Raw genomic sequence first — 3,711 nt, 5'->3', positions numbered from 1 at the left:
GACTGTTTTGGATTCTTCTGGCATTTTCCTTGTTGAACTCAAAGCATGGAGGAAAGGGGGTGTAAATCAGGGGTACACATTGAGGCTGTGGGGGAGGATTGGGGCGCATGATCTCATACCCTTTGTGCTGGACTGGTATCTTCCTTTCACTGTTCTCCGTGGTTCTTCATACATGAGTGGATGTACGAGCTCATGAGGCGTTGCCTTTTGTCCATAACAGGTGGCTCCTTGGTCTGCTGGCCATCTCCACATGTCTGCTTTGATATTTCCCCTGGGGTCTCTGTGCTAGGAAATCTGAGGTATCTGGGACCCAAATGATGCAAAGATTATGGATGAAAAGAAAGGAAGGCTTGCCAAAGGCCCGACTCTTCTGATTTGCCACCCCTCCGCCCCCCAGTTCAGGAACAGAGCTGACACACTTTGTACTTGAGGAGGGCCCAGGTGGAGGGTCTCTATGGGGGTTCTTTCCCCTCCTTTCTTCACCTACCCCTTCTGGTAATGTCCAGAAGACGTTGTGGCTGAAGACACTTGTTTCCTAATCAAATTTCAGTCTGTATTTTTGTGAAGTGGGTTATAGGCAACTCTTTGCCTTTTAAATTCTGCTGTCCTTGAATTCTGGTTGTGAACTGGTAGAGGGTGGGGAGAGAGTGATATTTCAGATTTGGACTTGGCCTTGATCAGAATCCACTGGAAATTGTTTCTTCCTGTAGGAGTCAGAATCTCCAATGTAGATTATAGTAGTGGTTGGGATGGGCTAATGGTCTGCACATCTGGGGACAAAGATGAGATCTGGGAGAAAATTAGTCATTGTCACCCTGGAAGAGAAGTTCCAGGTTGTGTTGACATGTTTTCATGTAACCTCTTTCCAGCAGTTACTCTGAGAGTGACCAGATCCACAGGGTTTGCCTTCCTGGAAGACAGGACAGAGGGCACAGGCAACTCATTGCCATGTTCTTGCCATTAGCAGGGAGGGCCCAGAGGTCAGTTACAAATGTCAGGGGCCATGAAAGTTGACCAGTCAACCCAGGCAGGAACAAGAACTTTTATCAATCTAGATAGCTAGAGCTGGCTATGACTAATACGACCGAGAAAGCAATACTAGGAAAAAACCCAGAGAGATGCTCCTGGGCCAGGGCTGGCTTTCTGTTGGCTCTCGTGTCAATAGGCTGCTGGGTGCCTGTGTTGTCACAAGTTCTGGGCTGTGCCAGGAACCTGACTAGGCACCTAATTCCCAGATTGGCAGTGGGAATCACCAGGTGAGATTGGGGCATCCCTGGGCTTGAGGTCTGAAGAGAAGGTGTGAGGACCTCCATAGTTACAGGGCTCAGGCAGCTTGTAGAAGGAGGTGGGTCAGGGGCAAAGGAAGGATTGAGAGAAGAGGGGGGACAAGTCAGAAAAGGTGGTGTGTGGATGGGGAGAGCAAGAAACAGACAAGGGAAGAGAAAGAACAAAGGGACAGTCAAGGGAGAAGGCAGTCGGCATTGGGAGATAGGAAGGGTAACAGGTAGAAACAGGTGTCAGCTGTCCTGGGTGTCCAGCGAGTGAGGTAGACAGACAGCCAGGAGAGGTGGGGGTGGGGCAGGCAGAGCTGAATCGGGGAGAGCAAGAACTGGAGCACGTGGAGGGGGAAGTGAAGCAGGGAGACAGGAGGCAGCCTCTTCACGGTACCCGAATTAGAAACAGAGGGCTGGACTGTTTGGGTCACCAGTCTATATCCTTCCCCTGTTCCACTCTCCTGTGACCCAGACTCCTGTCACAACAAAGATCAAGACTGATGTCCAAGATCAAGACTGATGTCCAAGAGCTTACTGCCTGTGTTTTCTTCTAGGAGTTTTATGGCTAAGGAGGATTAAAAGGAAGACCACTGACCACAATTGGGCATCTTTCCCACTCTCCTGGCAAAGGAAAAGCAAGAACGTTAGGTACTTCTGGTCAGGACTTTCCAAGGTTGATTTACTGTTGGTTTCTGTGGGACTCTAGGGCGTCGAAGGTGGATCTCATGGCCTGCCCCGGACACACAGGCAGTAACTTCCGTCTTGTCTGATCTGTATGCCAAGTCAGGGCTAAAGTCCACCCAACACTGCCCATCCCAGAGCGCTGAGTGGCCCGATTCGGTTCTCTTACCCCTTGCACATTGCTGTGTGTGCTTCTGCAGGGGACTACCGCTCTACGCCCTCTCTGGGCCTTCTCTTGCCGTCCAAAAGCAATGCGCTCAGCTGAACTCTCTCTCTGAGGCTATGTCAGCACAACCTCACATGCCGAAGTTACTGACCATCCCTCGGTGCCCTGGGCCGCCGTCTTCTTGAGCCCGCCTCTTCAGACCCTTGCTTTCTCCTCTAGGCCTGTCCATCCCCCTTGAGAAGTCCTACTCCACGCTCATCAGCCCCTAACACCCCCCTCTCTTCACCTAACCTGTGCGGCAGCACCGGGGCCTGCCTTTCTCTGGATGCCCCCCCCCCCCCCCCCCCCAGCCGGGCAGCCCTCTCCCCTCTCAGGCTGCTTCCCTGCTTCCGGCCGGGCTCCTCCTGGTGGGGAGGCGGGGTTGTGTCTTCCTCGCACCTCGCTGCTGTCTCCAGATCAGTCCTTTTCCTCCCTTATTTATGTGACCGAGAGCTGAGAGCTAATAGCTGTAAAGGCTCACGTGTATTAAGTACCTGAGGGCCAGGCACTCTGCCAAGGGCCAGCGATGACAGCATTTCCGCCTCACCACTACCTCCGCGAAGTGGTGTCATTATTATCCCCGTTTGGGGGCCACAGAGGCTCAGGTTCGTCACTTGCCTCAGGCCACACAGCTAGTTCCGTGGGAAAGCCCAGATTCCAGTCCGGTAGTTTGGCTCCAGGGCCTGCACTCTTGGCCACGTGCCACCATTGGGTCCTTTGAAAGTCTGCTCCTGTGGTGCCCCTGCAGTTCACCTGTATTGTCCCGTAGCCCTCCCTGCCTGTGTCAGCCCCCCACCCCCTGGATGTGCCCCTGCAAGCACCGAAGACCTCCTCCCCTGGCTGGCAGTCTTCCTTGTCATCCCCTTGGGGGGCTCAGACAACCACAGGAGGGCCACGCAGGCTTTGACCACTCCAGCTTAGCAGCTCAGCCACCTTTGTCCTGGAACCCACCATCTGTGATGGCCACTAATCTCTCTCCTGAGCTCAGATTTGCATAACTAGTTCGTGGCATCTCCTCTGCGACTCAGCAGGTCCACACCGATTTCCCCCAAGCTTGCTCCTAGCCCTCCAACCTTTCTTTTTCATCCCAGTAAAGAGTAGCATCATCCATCCAGTTGCTCAAGAGTCACCTCTGACTCTTCTTCCTCCCTTGCCTCTATATCCAATCACCGACTCACGTGGACTAAATCTCCAAAGGACATCTTGACTCTACCCCTTGCTCTCCATTCCCATGGCTACTGCCTTCATCCTGGCTACCATCACCCACCTGGTCAGCTGCAGCCGCCTCCTAACTCGCATTCCTACTTCTGCTTTTTGGTCTTCTTCAACCCAAGCTCCAAAAGTTGCATGTTATTTTCTTACAACATAAATCAGGTCAGGTCACTGGGCTTTCCACCCCGGGTGCATGATTTTGCACTTGCTCTCTGTCACACACTGTTCCCCTCCTTTAATACACTTCAGCCACAGTGGCCTCCCTTCTGTTCCTCCAACAGGTGAGCTCTTCCCAATGTTCGCACATGCAGTTCCCACTTCATGGATTCCTCTTCCCTG

The sequence above is a fragment of the Neofelis nebulosa genome, chromosome 2 (assembly GCF_028018385.1).
Source record: "Neofelis nebulosa isolate mNeoNeb1 chromosome 2, mNeoNeb1.pri, whole genome shotgun sequence".
NCBI lineage: Eukaryota > Metazoa > Chordata > Mammalia > Carnivora > Felidae > Neofelis > Neofelis nebulosa.
The sequence above is the reverse complement of the archived record's forward strand: the minus strand, read 5'-3'. Positions refer to the sequence as shown.